Source organism: Meleagris gallopavo, chromosome 24, assembly GCF_905368555.1.
Source record: "Meleagris gallopavo chromosome 24, MGAL_WU_HG_1.1, whole genome shotgun sequence".
Lineage (NCBI taxonomy): Eukaryota > Metazoa > Chordata > Aves > Galliformes > Phasianidae > Meleagris > Meleagris gallopavo.
Genome location: NC_139427.1, coordinates 1,035,081 through 1,053,280, shown reverse-complemented (window position 1 = coordinate 1,053,280; position 18,200 = coordinate 1,035,081). Strand labels below are relative to the sequence as shown.

At 41.1% G+C, this 18,200-nt stretch overlaps 1 long non-coding RNA gene across 1 annotated transcript in view; it reads right to left on the bottom strand.

Annotated features, from left to right (window-relative positions):
* Positions 1 to 1,372: 1,372 nt before the first annotated feature.
* LOC146542821 (uncharacterized) overlaps positions 1,373 to 18,200 on the bottom strand; it is a 26,017-nt gene continuing 9,189 nt past the window's right edge. The window contains exons 2-3 of the long non-coding RNA XR_014887978.1: positions 2,014 to 2,117; positions 1,373 to 1,875 (exon numbers count right to left, since the gene is read on the bottom strand). This is a non-coding gene — a long non-coding RNA (uncharacterized LOC146542821). The remainder of the gene's footprint in view (positions 1,876 to 2,013; positions 2,118 to 18,200) is intronic.

The window sequence follows — 18,200 nt, the reverse complement described above, 5'->3', positions numbered from 1 at the left end:
ACCAGCGCCCCAGTGATCAGTAAGTTCCTGTAGTGGCTGTGCCACCAGTGTTGCAGAGGGTGAGATGGTGGAGATAGACTCCATAGATCCTATTCCTCTTGTAATGATTCATGTGTGGGTTATCCAGCTATGAGCTAAGCCTGGTAACTGTTCTCTCCCTCCCTTGTCCCAAGAGATCTGCTATGGCAGTGATTACTGCTGTTCTGAATTTCAATTCCTCTCAAAAGAGAACAAAAGACGTACTGGGTGACTTACATAAAAGAAGAAATATACTGTCATCATCAAACAATTAAGAATAATAAAAAAGGTCATAAAAACATACACAAGGCCAACATTTCAGCTAGTGGAAGTAACAGAGCTCCAGTGGTGACACTGCTTCATAAACTTTAATGGCATGATGCAGTCATACACCATTTGAAGCTGTGGACCATGATTTGCTGATGAACAATTTATGAATAGGGAAAAAAAAAAGAAGAAAACCAACCCCAAAGCCAGCCAAACCTAGCAGATACATTACTTTCAGTGGATGATTTTCTCTGATTTATTCCCCAGCCCCTTGTTGATGAAATACTCCTTTTCAATACGTTCTTATTTTCCTCTTCACTGCTCAACTGTTTCAAAGTATTGCAAAGCTCCAAGGACTGCTAAGGCTACTGGCTAGAATTATTTATTAATTTTTTCCTCAGTTGTTGAACTGACAGCTCCAGTTGGCACAAACTAAATGCCGTTCACTTCTCAGTGGTCTGCAGGAGGCCCTACAGAAACACTGTATGAATTGCAAAAGGAAGATGCCCGGTGTTTGACTGGTGCTCATACACTGTTGACAGTAAAGGCCACTTTTCTCTACTCTCCTCTTTCCCTGTAGGATCCCTTAGGTTCATCACAGCATCACAGAACGAGTTGGAAGGGACCCTTTAAGGCCATCTAGTCCAACTCCCTGCAATGAATAGGGACATCTACAGCTCAATAAGGTTGCTCAGAGCCACATCCAGCCAAGCCTTGGATGTCTCCAAGGACACATTTACCCTTGTCCTATTTGTTCATCACTGGGACAAACAACAAAAAGTATCACCAAGGTCCTCACTGTTGGTTTTTGGGGCTCGGTGCTCCTGTTTACTAAAAGCCAAATCTCAAGCCATCCATTCTTACAAGCCCATCCCACTCCCTGAACTGAGGGTTTTCCATAAGTAAGAGCAAAGATATGAAGGAGAGAGGACTTGAGGAGTTGGCTCTGGATGGATGGAGAATTCTTGTCTCCAGGACTGTCAGCAGTAACACGCACTCATTATTTTGATGTTGGACATTGTTCCAAGACAAAGTGCTGCTTTCAAAGCTAAATAAAAGTTCTTTCTCGTGATGAGTTTGTCCCCATTTATTTATTGCATAACCAGCCCTTGAAAAAAATTCAGAAAGGTTGAGTGTGAGGCAGGCTTGTGCCGCTTACACGCATGGGATATTCCCTTTGTATTAGTCATCAAACAGATGTGACTTGTCATACGATGCGTGGAATGGCATTGGAAAAAAAAAAAAACAACGAGAATTAACTCGTCCCCTGATTTTGGAAGTTCCTTAGGAGTTTGCTCACAAAAGCACCAGATCTACCTGTTTGTCATGAAGAACACAAAGGCAGAAAAGAAGTAATCAATGAATGCATTGAAATGTAGCTGTGCTTTCTCAGTAAAGATTCCACTGGATATCACTTGGAAATCTTTGGAAAGAAGGATGAAATGTTTATTTTTCTGAAGAAGTTCATGTGAACATGTGGTTATTGCAGTTCCTTTTTTTTTTGTGGTCTTAAAACTCTTTTGGGAGGTGGAACGTTCAGTTTAGGTTGACCTTTCCCTGGGTGTTGGTGACACGTGTGAGTTGTAAAAGCTGTAGAAAGAGCAACCAGAGCACCACAGTTTTACAGCACATAAACTACAGCACAGGAATGGTTGATGCATGAAACTTGTGTACTTAGTACACTGCAAAAGCCATTTTTTGGTGTATCAAGTTATATCTTAACATTACCTTCCAGATGGGGCATGATGTATATTGCAGCAGTGGTGCAGTTCATGGTGTGGGATCCCTCCAATCTTCTTCAGGCTGAGCTTTCAGATAGATGGCTGTGATTCCTGGCAGAAGCAAAAATGACAAACAGTTCCTACTTAGTTCCATGAAATTGTTTAAATCCATAATGCAAACCAAGACCAAAACTATCTTCATTTGCAGACAACGCTATGGAATGGAAACAGCAGGGTATTTCCCTGATATAAGACATGTGTTGGTGCTACTATTAAAAGCAGAAGAGTTGACAAGTGAATTCCATTTCCACTGATGGAAAAACACAGGAGCTGTAATAAATGCAACACAGGTCTGTACAGGTCTACATAGAACAGGTTATGATACCACCACTATGACCATTGGTGGGAGCTGTGGTTTTTATTTATATATAAAAATGTGTTTATATGTGTTTGAGAGTAGCATTAAGCACATCTGGCAACTTACTTTAAGGTAATTACATATAAAAACTTAATAAACAGCTTTTTTGAAGGTTTTTCTGCTCCTTCCTTCTTCCCGTTGAAAAGAGAATGCCCTGCTTGCTAGGCAGCATCCTTTTCTTTCTCAGAATTCATGTAACAGATTGCCTGGGTCAGCGTGCACTTACCATGTCTCCTTCATGTTAAAAACCTAGGAAATTTGGCTTGAGAACAGAATGGAAAACATTTCAATTATGTTTCTCTTCTGGTTTCAAATCTTGCCTTAATTTAACTCCTTTGCCTAAAAAAACACAATTTTTGAATTTTCTTATTTTAGTTTTTCAAACTGAACTTGGTTTTGTTTTGTTTTTTTTTTTTGAGAACTTGAGCAATTTACTTGAGAAATGTTAATTTCCACTCAAACAAATTCACAAAACTCTTACTATTAATCAAAGCAAGATATTCAAAATGCTTAAAATGTGCTGCTTCAAGTGCCCCAATTCACCATTTTAAATCACACTGTTTTATCCCTTTTTTTGTTTGTTTGTTTTTTTCCTTCAGATTCATAGAATCATAGACTCATTAAGGTTGGACAAGGACAATAAAGTAATCTAATCCAGCCATCCGCACATCAAATTACCAATCTATGTGTTGCTGCTCTTTTTTTTGTGCCAAAGAAAGTAAGCATTGAAATCAAGAAGGAATGGGAAAGCAGTGACCTACAGACACCATTTATTGAGGGCAGCCCCTTCTTTCTATACCCCAATATCGAGGTGTCAGTCACTTCATACACAGCTCAGAATTTACAAAAGCTTATCTATTTATTCCAAAGCAGCTTTTTAGCTGGGGTAATTAGACAGAGCATCCATCAGCGCATGGTGAATTAGTAGTTTTTAACTCAATAGCTCTAACATCTTAGACGACCATCAGTAGGCCAGCTTTTCTTTTTCACGTCATCAGCTCCTACCAGGCAAGTTTGTTCCAGATTCCCTTAATTACCTTCTTCTGCCTTCTTGTTGTTCACTAATAATGCTCCAGCCATGTCTGTCTGGTGCTGTTGCATGGCAGACTGTGGCTGTTCAGTATCACTGCAGACATCACACTTCATCCTTAGCACACAACACAGATAATGCCCTGGCCTTTCTTATTCTAGGGTGGATGGTTGGTTTAATTTCAGAGTAGATTTATACACCAGACGTTGAAACCCACTGCAGATAGCTGGATGCTGCTGTTGATAACTGCCAAAATACTGCAGAAGCACAGAGTTGCCCGGAGCAAGAAGCACTAATTAGTGACTTGTGTGGGAGCCTGGATGCTTGCAAGAGCTGCAGAGGTGTAGGCTGGCATGTATAAAGCAACAAATCCCACAGAAATGACCCTCACAGCACAGAAAACAGAGATTATTTAGTTTTCAGAGACAACACAAGTGTTTTGGACTCTGGGACAGTCCCACCACTGTCCCTGAAGGGAGATACGAGGGCACAATTCTTCTTGAGCTCACAAGGTCAATGATAGACTTCAGTAGGTAATGTTGGCCAACGAGCTTTGAAGCTCCGTTCTGCTGTGTCTGTGAATGCAGCCACAAGAAGAATTCCTCAGTAGAAAGACACTCATGGGAATGAGCTATTTTAATGGGGCTGCAACTAATTAGCCTTGTGACTTCATTTCTTCATGCGTGCTCCTCTCCTCCACTGTCCCTACCTCGCCAACCTGAGCGCTGCACTTCTTATCTAGTTGTGATAAGGGTTTTATTTTTCCTGGGAACTTGAGGAGATATTTATAAACAATCATAAAGTGGAAGAAAATGTGTTTTGAAGAGCTTGTTGTTTTGTCACATGCAAATTCCTAAAGAATGTGGTGGTAAAGAATTACGTATATATGTCTGTCGGCAGCCACTGACTTCAAAGCAATTCACAATTAACTTAGCTCAACTTTCCAGCAACTGGTCTATACTCTCTGGCTTTTCTTAAATTTGTTTGGGAAATTGCAATCTATTCTTTGTGGTTACGTTTGCATTTAAGCTCTTTCCTTCCACTGGCACTAATTAGTACCCTGCTCATTAGTCCCAGATGAGACACAGAATTAAAAAAAAAAAAAAAAAAAAGGAAGGAAAAAGAAAACTGAGGACTTAATTTAACATTACCATATTCCAAGCTTACAGTGTAAGGCTTCTTGCTACCCTTTGGGTTTCTACTGCATTGTGTACTAACATCCCGTATGTCTCAGTAACTGGATGGTGCAGAGAATCTGGGAGGACTGGAATTTACAGTCAACAAAGCACCATATGGGTGAATCAGATTCAATTTTCAAGTCTGAAGGTCACCCCTGGAGCACGCCATTAGCCATGACAGCAAACCATTCATTCTACTCTTCTCAGAAGTAGGTAACCCTGGTCACACTCTGGTCAGCATTTAGTACAACAGTCACCCTTATTTCCTAGTTCATTTCTGTGACTCATAAACTACCATTTTTAAGGACTATTCAAACTTTCCAGCCCTGTCCCTGAAGCTAAGCCAATCAGGTATATGATCGACTTGGAGCAGGCCCATATCTCAAGCTACAGCTGATGCAAACAATTCACCAGAGAATGAAGGTGGAGAGCAGCCTGGTCCCTTCTCAGCATGGTTGGAGAGGGTAACAAAATGCTGCCAGGCACCATTAACTCCCTAGGAGCATAATTTTGAGCAGCTCCCAGGCTATTTTAACTACAGGCAAATGCCAAACCTCAGAGCATTGAGTTTTGAGTAGCAATGAGGTGACATTGAACACGATGATCCTTACGGGTCCATTTCAAGTTGGGATATTCTATGATTCAATGATGTTGTGCTGAGATAAACCCATTCAGGTGGGTTCTGGACTGTATTTCTTTTAAAAATAGGAAGAGGTTACAAAATATAACAATCACAGAAGCCTCTTTTCCTCCCAGCCCCACTTCTGGTATGAATAATTGTGTGGCAAGATTAGTGGGTGAAGTATTACAAGATGACATTTCTGTCGACCATGATTATAAACAACAACAGAAAAGAAATGTAAGAGCTCTTGGTTAATTTTTCCCATTATAAAACCACTTGGTATTTCAAATGAATCTGCCAGGGAAACGCTTGTTTTAAAGTTCCACTGATAGAGCTGCAAATCATCTTATTTGTAAATATTGGTTATTGGTGGTGGGAAGGGGATGATGCAGAGGAGGGAGTGATGGTGTTTACTTTGTGTGATGCACATCCAGCCTGGTTGGGGCCCCAGGCTGACACACTGTGCCTTTACATCAGCTGCATGACGCCCACTGAGGCAGGGTCCCAATGGGAGGAGGATGCCAGCTCCGGGCTGTTATGACTGCAATTCCCAAGCACTGGCTGCAATGGTGGCTGTGTGGATTTGCTGCTCGCTGTTGTTTAACAGAAAAACAAGTAAGAACACTCTGGGAATATTCAATCCCACGAGGGGTGAAGGCATAGGACCATGTATTTATTTGTTTTAGGTTTTTAGAAAATGCCAATGGTAAAAAACATCTGGATTGCTGAATGGAGAGAGTCAGACGCAGACAGAATTGGGCCTGAGATACCAGCCATTCTTACAGCCCGCAGAGAAATGGGCAATGAAAATCTGATCCACAAACAACAATTAACAAAGGACGTAGGCCAGCATGACCTAGGGCCAGCTGATCTGCTTTGGAAGACACATGCCTGGTGCTCTATTACACTACCTGCACTTAGGGATATGGTTCAGTAGGCAATATTGGCAGTAAATGGACAGTTGGAATAGATATCTTAGAGGTCTTATCCAACCTTAACAGTTCTATGATTCTCTGATTCTATACTTTTTAACACTCTGTGGAGTATGGAGTCTCTAAATCGGATAGCAATTTCATTCTGTTGTATCCAGAGGCAATAACATAGAAGAAGCTTGGAGGAATTTATTGTATCTCCAATATGTTAGCCAAACAATTTCTGGGTCCATAGCACAAAAGGGAGCTAAGAGTCATTTTGATATGGTCAAGATGAAATTCTACCTGCATTAAATTCAAACCTGCAATGAGGTGTTTAAGGACACAGAAGGGGATGTTCTGCTTGGGAACACAGGAACTCAAAGTCTGCCAGAAATAAGCTCCCATTTGTCTGCATTCAAGGTCGGGATTCAAAAAGGAGCTATTCCAAGCAACAGACATGGCAAGATGTTCATCCCAGACAACAGGACATTTTCTTTTCTCTTCTCTTGATGATGTATTCTGCATCAAAAAGGGCTGGGGTATTTAATCATTGCCTTCCAGTAATACTGGCTAATACAGCTCCCTAATTACTAGGCAATGGGAAAAAGTCAGGAGGACCTTGAGGTTTCAGACTCAGAGCAGACTCAGAAACTGAACAAGAATTAAAACCAAAGGCAGTTAAGGAAATGGGCCAAGGCCCATTCGTTAACTACCATTAGATTGGACTATGCTTTATGGGTGCAATTATTATTTTTGCAGAGGGCCAACAGAGAAATCCCAAACTATTGAAACCACATCTAATTCTTAACATACAGGGTCATACAGACCTTATATGCCCTTCATGGGCAAAAAGCAGATGGGCAAAGTGTAAATATAAGTTCCAGAGGAATAAATGGGTTCTGCAGGTTTCAAACCCTGGAAGCCTTCTGCTGAGGTGTCTGGTTTTTGTATTCAGGCCTGCTTGGATCGCATGCCCACAGCTCATTAACTGCTCTGTGGATCAAGTTAAAAAGCTTAGTATTTTGAGAGCAAAGTATAAAATTAGCGATGCTGTACAAAAGAAAATATCTCAAATTGGCCCTCTGTCCTTGATGTCCTATCTGTAAAGAGAATGCTGCCTTTTGCGAACTCAAATCAAGCACTGATAAAGGAGGGAAGTCCCTTTTATCCTCAATCCAGGCAACTGGACAAATTAAAAAAAAACAAACAAATCTTCTGACAGCTTTGTTTTAAGGATCTAAAGCTTCAGTCACTGCCTGGTCTTTTAACAAATGTGATTTTGAAGTAATGAGTTCTATAAGATTAAAAACCTTACTCTTACATTTTGTTCCCATTGGGCTGCACATGCTTGTAACCAAAGCACTCACACACTGTCCCTACCAAAACCACAAAACACATGGATGACAGTGGCCCATTTAGACAGCAAATCTGACTCTTGCTTACAGAACTTCTTTGCCCCCTAAGGTAGCTCAATGCACCAAGTGTCAGCCAACGTTATCCCAGGTGACCCAATGCACACCACCGTGCCATAAGCAGGATGAATACCTCCAGCAACACAGAAGGGTTCAGACATCATTCAGATTATTGTTCTGATACTATTTGGGAGAGTGCTTGTACAAGTCTGTGTGTCCAAATGATACCTAACATTTCTGTTCAATGCATTTCACAGAATTCCATAGAATCTAAAGTTGGAAAGGCCAATCAGATCACCTGGACCAGCCATAAGCTCAGGCCTGTGACTGCTCTAGATGTTACTCAAAGTGACATTGACCTTCTTCCTGAAAACCTGCAGGTGACTCCACCACCTCCCTGGGCAGCCTGTTCCAATGACTCACAACTCTTCCTTCTGCTACAGCAGAACCCACTGATTTGCTTTCTCTATAGCAATAGATTCTTATACTGACGTAAGCACAATACAGGTTGCTCGTGGCATGACGTGTTGTGTGACATTTTCCAAGAAGCACGGCCAATTTTTGAAAACAAAGTAATTTTTGAGGTGGGAGCTTTAGCCTGGTTCTGTATAACTCTCACTTTTAGTAGAAAATTTTCAGTGCAGTCAACCCACAGTGACTGCAAAGGTTATTATCTGAAGTGAAGCACTAAGGACATGCGTTTGTTGCCACACATCAGTAATTCAATACTGCAGGGTGACTGATGGGTTGTATACACGAGGAGTTTGAATATTTATCTCGGATGCAAACAGCACAGGTTCAAGTTCTGTGTATGTTTCAGGCACAAGAGGGATTTAAATGTGGGTATTACATCCCAGGTGATGTAATAACTGAGCTATTTTTATTTTGGAACGTCTCAGCTTTTTTTTCCATTAAACACTTCAAAATATTTGTTTTATCCTGTTGCGAAAGACAAAAGCGTTTGAAATCTTTAAAAGTTTTGCAGAATGGGAAAGCTGTTTCCACCGTGGCTCTATTGCTGCATGTGCCCATGGAAGCACATACACATCTCCAAGGGGGACCTCAGCAAAGAACTCTAAGTGTGGTTACAGTCAGACAAGAGGCACTGTTCAGAGCCATTCACATTTATCCTTTCTCAGTAATTCAGCTCTTGCTTTAGCTTACAAATCAGACAGCAATTTCATCACATCCTCCTCGTCAGAGCAAACGTTGCCTAAGAGGACTGACATCTTTCCATCCCTACCAATTAATAAATGAGGGCGATGAGCAAAACTTCCAACCCGATCCGTTCCGTGATTCTACATCTCCACGAACCACTGGGATATACAGTACTCCTAATTTTGCTCTTTCTTTCAGCTGTGTTACTAATTGAAACCTTGGTGAGCTCTGTTGGTTAAAACAAAGGTCCTACCAGTCCATCAAAAAGCTGCATTTATTTTAGAGGTGGAGGAAAAAGAGGTGAGGAGGATGGATGATCTCTGCAGAGCAGAGACAGATTTCCCACCTTGTGAGATTTCAACCCCTCGTTGCTATCAACAGTCTATGTTAGGAGCCACCCTGCTGCTCAGTGTTGATTTCAAACAAGTGCTGTGTTTGCCTTTGGTTTGTGATTATTTTTAGCCCCTTGGGCTCTTTTTAGGTTTCAATTAAGTGCCACTAGGTAATTAGCTCACAGATAAAGTCAGCTGTTAGAGCCAATAAATGAACAAACATATGTTGAATCCTGAATGAATGGAAAGCTTTTTCCTTGGCAGATCCTTCTGGGGGACTCTTTTTTTAAGATCCATTTTGTGCTCCTGTTACAGGAAAAGCTTTGAAAACATAAAATAATTTTATGATGCATCTTCTCTGCTCCTTATTTTGTACTCAGAAGGAAGAAACACACATATGCAGGTAGACTTAAAAGCTGTCATAACTTTACACCAATACCTTCTTTTAAAATCTTAAGTAAATGTTTTAAAAGTTACAGAGTTGAACAACTCCAAAGTCAAATTTACAACTTCCCTTCCTCAAAGCCAACGGAAGTGGGGAATTCTTTACAAGCTCTGTTCAACAGAGGAGAACATTTCAGCTTCTCTTAGGACAGATTCCAGGAGGTCATTTCAACTGCTAAAAGTTTTCGCCACGCTTTTTATTCCAGTTCTATGTATAAGGTTAACGAATGAAGGTGAGCCCACTAATGATAGCGATGCACATCACGTTAAGAACGCGTCCCTTCAAGACTGATTTATTATTTCTGATCGTAAACACATTGCTGGAAGTAAATAGTCAGATAATTACTTGTCTTACAAGATTAATTCATCAAAAGTGTTGATCAATTGTGAGCGTTCCCTTAACTCCATAAGCCACCTCAATGTTCCCTATGACAAATACCCATGGTAAGCATTGAGCAGCAGAGGCTCACAAAGACACAATGTGAACTGTGGTGTTTTTGTAGCTCAAAATAGCACGGCTGTGATAGCAATGTTGAAGACTGGCTCTGGATGAGATACAAGGAGATACAGCACAGGAGCACCCTTGACAGAATGCAATCAAGTGCAATCAGAGAACGCAAGCAAGCTACCCTGAAGGAAAACATGTGAATCAAGGTTTGCAGATAAATAATCCATCAAAAATAAAAAGTATGGAAGACATTATTTAAACACAGCTCCTCTGTGAATCCAGCACATAATTGTACAGTACATCTTCTTCCTTTTGATAGCAAACAGAACCAATTCCTAGTGCATAGGATACAAAGCATTTAAAAATAGAAATAATTTTTGAAACAAAATTGTCTCATAGGCCTGGAAAATGCAGGATCAGAAGTTTGGCTGATTCTGGGCAGGATTTCAAGTCCTATGGCCATAGCTATGGTTAATGCTGTACCACCCCTTTTTATTGCATTCTCTTAGGTTCTCAGCCTTCTTCTCTGTCCTCAGGCTTTACAAACCTCCAGCCAAGTCTTCAATAGTCTCATTTGATCTGAGATGATGGAGTAGAGCAGCAATAGCTGTAATGAATCATATAACTCTTGGGGAACAGAGCAAAATCTGCCTTGAAATAGACCATCTTGCACTGCAAAGCCTTCCTGGAGAAGCCTATTCTCTTCCCTAGAAAAGCACTGACTTAGCCAGGCTTCACAATAACTCCAGCCTTCATGAAAATGGCTTTGACCTTGTTTGTACAACAGCTCTTGTTCGAAGGATGTGGAGTAACTGGGTGCTGTTAACTACTCAATTGATTCCTCAAGAGCTGGCGTCTTCAATAGGAAACATGTACATTCAGGAACAGCTCTGAAAGCTGCAATTCAGTTATGTGGTTTAGGTCTTACTGCGATCATAATTCACTTTACAAAACAAACATCACTGATCAGTCAAACCAGATGGAGGACACAAAGCCAACAGACCAGCTACAGATGGAAGGAGAACCCCTTGGTCTCCAAAGGAGGTCAGGCAAATCTGAAGAATAGAAGTAGTAGAAGAATAAATTTAGCACGAAGATTTTTCAGTATGCAGAGCACTATTTATTAAGAAATTGATTCACAAATTTACACATGGCCCCATTACACTGGGAAAAAATTTAAATACTCAGATCTTTTGTAAGAATGTGTAAAAATATTCCACCACCTACAGTGAAGAAAGCTAAGACTGCAGTAGACTTAAAATAAGGCAGTGTGAGAACATCTCACAGACTTTGCTCCAACTATATGCCTCTATCTGAAGGATCTGCTCTTATTAAAGCAAATAAAATGGAAGTTTTACTGCCATGATGTAAAATGTGAACAAATTTTATTGTCTTTCTGTTAGGCTTGCAATAAATTACACGGAGTAGAGCCCAGGCCTTTATGAGAATGATGTCTCCTCTCAGCTACACAATACCCAAATGCAACATTTGTACTCTCAGCAAATTTTACATACTTTGAGTTTGAAGACACCTGATGAGTCTGAATCTTTTGCAAGCATTAAACAGTGCTGCATTCGTTACTGTACTCTGGAGATACAGTCTTAGTGTAGGTGGAGAAAAAAGGGATCGCTGCTCAGCTATTAACCCAGATACGGGCAGCGATGGTCAAGTCATGGTGCTTCATGCATCTGGTTCCAATTACTGTGCAGGGACAGCTACAGCCACTCGAGCTGGAGGCAGGCTACGAAACGTGCTTCCAGTTCAGCTCAGCTGCTCAGTGAGTTTGTAAGTGGGCAAAGAGAGGTGGGAGAAGGAGCACTGACTGTGCCAAAGAGTAAATTGTGATTATTTGGTAGCAAGTCTGCAGGGAGTTGAGTCATCTGTGTGTGGAGTAGGAATGCTTATGGAAGGGCGGATGAAAGGAAGGAGCCAGAGCCATGGAGTATGATACACCATTGCTGCTCATAAATTAAAGCTTCTAGTCACCACTTGGAGTGAGCAGAACTCTTGAATCTCAGACCATGAGAAACTCTTCAACTGTAAGACACCGAGGCAAGAACACTGTAAGGATTAACGATGCTTTAACCCACTCAAGCCTAAAGAGTCAACATCTGTTGAGGGGCTGGCTTTGCCTCCTGGCTATACTGCTACTTTTAGGAAAATTAATATTGTGTCTCTCGGGAGAAAAGAACATGCACAGTATTCAGGGAATACTGTTTAATTTAATGCACTGAGTTGGTGGATCTCCTTGATAACATGGCATTTAAAGGTTGGGTCATAGAACTCAATAGAGAAGCAACGTCCCACACAGATCCTCTTTGCCATTACATCAAAATGAGTTCACTTCAGTTCCAGCTGTTGAGCAGAACACAACACAGCTGAGAAGGAAAAGACAACGCTGTGACTTCACTGCTGATCTCATTCAGTCCTTTCAAATGGCAGCAGAAGGTCCAGCTTTTACGTCAGCTGTAGGGATTGAAAATAATCTCATAGTTTGGATACTGAGAGCTTTTGAAAGGGCAGCAGGGATTACTTTACACAGACTTGAGTCGAATGGGCTGATGGAATGGGCTAATGATGGGCCTTTGAAGGAGAATCCGATATTGAAATTAGAGCTGGTTCTTATAGTGATGTGGGATAACACATCCCATCACTTTCCTTTAAATCCCTGCATTTTGGAAGAGGGAAGATAAGAGCTTCCTTACGTGGTGTCTGCATCCACCCCTCCAAATGCACAAAATGAAACCTCCAAAATACCAAATCTACCCTTTCACTAGCAAAAAGCAAGAGTGCATTGATACAACTGCATTAGCTAACTTTAGTTCGTGACCTAAGATCAAATCCTTCCAAACAGAAGGCAGTTTTATAAGCATTGGCTCTTTGAATTCAAGGCTACATGGGATTCAAGAGCATGATGCGAGCATGGTGCAGGTTTCAAACCTCTTCTGTTTCAGGAAAGGAAATTTCTACATGTCTCCATTTCTCTTGAAAGAAGGTGGATTCACACAGATATTAATAGCAGTTACCACTTGGCGACCAAAACGAACTTCATATTATGTTAAAAAACATTAATCTAATTCTTCAAATGTCTGACTGTAGCAATTTCCTGGCAGCGCATGCAGCAATCATTACATACACATTTATAGTAAATCTGTGCCTGCTCTAGTCCTAATCTAAAACTGATGGGCAGAATTATTTATAGTTTAACCTTGGTATTTTGCTAAAAGGAATGCAAATGTCATTGCTAAATGAGAAAAAAAAAAAAAAAAGGGTGAGAGACAAAAATAACAACTTGGTGGAAAATTAACAGAGTTGACTGTGACCCCAGCAATCGGACACACACAGGTAACAGATCTTTAGTTTCCTGGGTTCTAATGTCAGAAAAGTGACGTTTTTGACTCTCCCATAATGAAGCCATAACGTGGGCAATGTTCCAGCAGCCCAGATAGGAATCACCAGGGTAGAATTTAAAGCAAAGTGCATTTTGTTTATCTAGACGTTAAATCTACTACCAGAGTTCTATTCTTTGTAAAATTCCTCCCTTCCTTCCACCCAGATTGCTTGCTATACCCTCAGTATTTGCTGCCAGTTCCAACCCAGCAGTGAGCAAGTTCACTTTGCTACAACACAAGAAGTTGGCCATAGCAAACCCATATCTGAGATGGTTATGAACAGCAATGCTGACCCCACTATCAGGCCAGGATATGTATCCATTCACAAAAAGTTTCTCACCTGGGGACACTTGGGTTTAGTGGGCATGGTGGTGATGGCTGACAGTTGGACTAGATGTTGTAGAGGTCTTCTCCAACCTTAATGATTCTGTGATTCTGAGCGAGCACAATGGTGATGAGTTGGAATTGGATGTGATGATAATTAAAGGTCTTTCCAACCTTAATGATTCTATGGGTCTCAGTGGGCATGGTGGTGGTGGGTTGATGATTGGACTTGGTGATTTTAGAGGTCTTTTCTAACCTTAATTATTCTCTGATTTTGTGATGATCTTGTGGGTTCATTAGCCTTTCCCCCATCTTGTTCTTTCGGTCTAAATCCCCCCATTACTGTCTGCCTTCTGTATTCATTTACACCAATGTAGCAGGATTCAAATACACTTTCCTCATATTCATTTTGTGCTAATTATAAAGAGTGAATTCTGATTACCAAGGAAGCTTGAAGTGCAAACAGCTAATTCAGATAGCCAGGCATATCCTTGATCTTGTCCTGTGCACAGTATGGAGCTAGAGACTCGCCCAGGTCCCTTCCCATCTGTATTACTCTATGACTCTCAGCTAAGCATGCTCTGCAATACTTGATATCATCTTTGCATTTTAAAAGAAACCTTCCTCTCATCTTAGTATTCTCCACTCATCATTACCACCCCCCATTTCACAAACAAAACATAAACAAACAAACTTATTTTCCCTTAATTTAAAATGTCTCCATCTTTTTTTTTTTTTTTTTTCCCAAAGGAAATGTAATTAAAAACATGTTTCACTGATTAAACAGGGAATGATGCATAAACAACAAAGATTCTTGCATGACAGTCATTTTTATCTAACTTCAAGTAGTTCCACAGGGAAAGAAAGAAAGACCTATGGGCAGCACAGGACTTGTATTGGTGGGGTGAATAGTGATGTCAGTGTTGGCAACAGCCATCACAGAACTGGAACCACAGTAATTTTGTAGAATCATAGAAGAATACAATTGTTTGAGTTGGAAGGAACCTACATCTACACCTGAATGCCAACCATCAACCACTCTGTGTGACCACATCCGACCATCACTCTGTGTGTAATTCAAGAAAAGCTCTGAATGTGCAAATTAAGCAAACAACAGCACTCCTGTTTGCTGGTCCTCATTTTGTTTTACATTAACAATGTGTAATTGAAAGTCAGCCTCACCTGTTGGCTGGGCAGTTGCTCAGCATCAGAGCACTTTGTGTTTTCATGGCATCAGCTCCATCAAGCAGCGTGGCAACGCTCTGCTTTTGCTGTTGCAATTGTGGACAGCCATAATGCTTTGAAGCAGCAGTCATGCTCTGAGCATTTCCCACTCTTTTTACCCTTTATTTTGGTTTATGCCTTTTTTTCTTTGTTGTTCTAGTTTAGGTTTTGTTTTTCCCTTTTACTTACTGCCTTTATAGGATAGCCATTTTTCTCTCCAACATTTCCTCAACGAACCTCCATCAGCTGCATTTTTGAGACTTAGTTTAGATGAGAATGCATGGTCTGGCACAAATCTGGTTTTGTTGGCTTCAGTGGAACAATGCTGTATTTAAGGCTATATTCATCCAGCAAACCTATCCATGAAGCTTTCAGCCTTCTGCTCCTCGTTCATTTGAGCTCAGTTGGCTCTGTCAGGCTGGGAAATGGCTCAACTTCATGTTGTTGTGTCTCTCCTAGATGAGCCAGTTGGAAAGCACTCTGCAGGAAGATTCCACTCCAAGGTTGTATACTGCAGCACGATGGGTGAGCAGAATGCTTCAGAGCACGAAATCATACCAGCCAGTGAAACAAAATATCTCAGGAATATGGTTATTACAGCACAGCAAGAATATCTGGAATATCTATTCAACACTTTGAGAGAGATGCTGGACAGAGGCACAGAAATAAACTTTCACATCCTTTTGAGCTCTGCATATAGGGATAGGGATGAAATAGCTGCATGTAGAAGTTTCTAATTAATGATTTTCGACTCCAGACTCCCACTCTGAGTTCTTTTCTCTTCATTTCTCCAGCTGGGAAATCACTGCAGCTCACTGCATATTTTAGTGAAGAATGTCCCATATCTGGACATAATGGTCTTGGCCATTTATTCCACATGTAGAAAGAGGGACCCTTGCCCAGACACAGGATGTGGATTCATGAGCCATAAAGTCTCTTGCCCTGTTAGTCCACATGTAGGGAGTTTGCTGAATGCAAGAGGCCAAAGGAACAACCATGAAAACACACAAAGAAACGGCCACAATAATTTCAGCCCCATTTTTGCTGGTAGCAGAAAAGCACCTGCTCCTGTTGTTCTTATCTTCAGCACAACATCTTCCCAGGTAACAGGAATTGTGAGTGTCTAAGCCTCCAAGCTGTACAGATCTGATTAGCCAAAGAATTGCCCTCTTGAGCCCTCGTGTCAAGGCCCTGTCTCTGTTCTTTCACATTTAATGTAAGTGGATACCACGCTGCCCACAGCACTTCCACTAGCACTTTCCTTTCATGTTTTGTGCCTTAAAATTACCTAAGCAAACTTCATTTGATTTACATCTAAACGTTGTTTTCCTGATGTGGGAGGCTCAATCTCTTCCCCAGCTCATTTCATAATTTCGAATCCTAATTCATCCCCATCCTCTGGGAGGAATGCATTTTTTGCAATACCTATGTTGTAATTTTCTAGAGCACATGCTTCTAATTTGAGCATTATTTTCCAAAGCTCCTAGCACTTAACCACAAAAGTTCTTCATTTATTTTCCTTTTTATTCTCCATTTAATTAATCCTCTCTTATTTTATGCTTTGGATCATCGTTATATCTCACATTATGGATCCCAGCATAAAAGCTTTTTGTTCTAAGTACTTAAATCCGTCAGAGAAGGACAAAAATTATATGGGGGAATTCGACCAAATGACCCTTTCCTCTCTCATTTACTTCCCAGCTTTCTCCCTCTCCCAATCCCAAATTCTAAAGCAAAAGAAAAGCTCCCTAGGAGCTCCATGAGCTTTAAGAAATCATTTTGAGGGAAAGAAATCTAACTGGTTGCTACCACTAATTTCCTGAGTGACTTTTGCTATGTCATCACCAGTGTCCACTGGGAGTGGGAAAGTTTTGTCCTTGTCAGCCTAAAAGCACTGGGTTGGGTGGTAACGACCCTTAGGCAAAGTATATTTATTCCTCAAAGTTACGAGGTTCCTCTATTAGCAAGTGGAGATTATGAGCTGCCAGAGTGCATAATGTATGAGACATAATTTTTGATGCATTTCTAGCCTGAACCATCGCTAATCTTGAGAGACAGAAGCCTTGCTGTGTGAATGTCACACTAGCTATACCAACTTTGCAGCAAAATTTGTATTTAAAGCAGAACAATGTCCCAGGATAGATGTACAGAGAGGGGAAAAGCCTGAGGACCCTTGAGGCAAAGACTCCCAGTTCTACCAGCCCATGATGGCGGCCAGAAGCTTCTCTCTCCTCACCCACAGCACTTCCTAAGATTAGTCTACCCCTTTCAACACCAAAAACAGATGCCCTATTTCTGAACGCATTCTACAGGAAAGCACTCATCTCCAGCAATGCCAGCACGAGTGAACAATAATTCTAAAATTCAGCCAATAACCTTCCCTGGACAACTACAGCTCAAATCTCTTCCTCAGCTGTGACCACTCTGGAGGTAGGCTACTGAAGATTGCAGAAAGTTTGCCATAGAATCGTGGAATGGCTTAGGTTGGAAGGGATATTAAAGATCATTTAGTTCCTAAATGGAACATTGGAATGGAACCCAGGGGCAGGGTTTCAGCCCATTTCATGCTTCACACAAGGGCTGTGATTAGAGTTGAGGGAGGAAAAGAGCTGTACTTGTAGACTGCTTCACATTGCTCTGTGCAGTGGTCAGGAGGCACAGAGTAACTATACAATACAAGGGTGTGCAATGCCCTCCAAGTTTGGTTTTTAGTGCATTGCACAATATCTAGGCCCAGGCGGGTCTTGAAGTTCTTGCTCTGGGAGAGTACCCAGTAAATCCTAAAGCAAAGTGGGAAGGTGGCTAAATTTTCTTGCTGTAACACACAGAAGACTGCACACTTTCAGAAGTGCAGTGAAGTAGCTGTTTTGAGCTTCAGTACACCTTCCTAATCCATGAGCTGTGGCTGTGGCTACAACATGGCTCCATGGCTCTACAGAGTTAGTACAAATTAATCTTTGTCCCAGTTGTTCCTGCAAGGGACAGGACGTTCTATTTTCTATACACAGAAGAGCAAGTGTTTGCTTTTTCTTGGAAAAAAAAATAAAACCAACCGAAACCAACAAACCAGCAAGTCACCAACAAACAAAAAAACAGAACAATAAAGCAAATGAATTACAGCATACTTTAGTTTGCCTTAAATAACAAACATGACCTCATTTGTATGAATATGATTCCCTCTCCAAGTCCACGGGCATGTAAATCATAACAAGATGGAGACTCCAGGACCTGCAGATTTACAATGACACCTGCAGTCGACTGCTTTGCATTTTCAGATGTGATTTTGGCCTTGCCACTT